This window comes from Penaeus monodon, chromosome 20, assembly GCF_015228065.2.
Source record: "Penaeus monodon isolate SGIC_2016 chromosome 20, NSTDA_Pmon_1, whole genome shotgun sequence".
In the NCBI taxonomy this organism is placed as follows: Eukaryota; Metazoa; Arthropoda; class Malacostraca; order Decapoda; family Penaeidae; genus Penaeus; species Penaeus monodon.
Genome location: NC_051405.1, coordinates 37,232,942 through 37,233,250, shown reverse-complemented (window position 1 = coordinate 37,233,250; position 309 = coordinate 37,232,942).

Genomic DNA, 309 nt, shown 5'->3' with positions numbered 1-309 from the left:
TGATACCAGAAAGGATGCAAAATCTTTCATCAAAAAATTAACTTGTCTCTAATATTGCTTTTTGTATTGGCCATGGCAATCTTGGAGGCCGTACTTTATTCTCAATTGATTTTGTAGTTGTAAAGGATGGGCAACTAGTAGAAAATGGTATAAATATCACCAAGGTATCCTTTTCCTTACAGGTCATATTTTTAAATTATAGCCTCTATCTTCCATATTTGTCCACATGCCTATACACAATAGTTCTCTTCTTTTACTCTATCCTTTCCCGTCTTTATAAGGGTCGACGTTTTTGATGAGTTGCCCCCA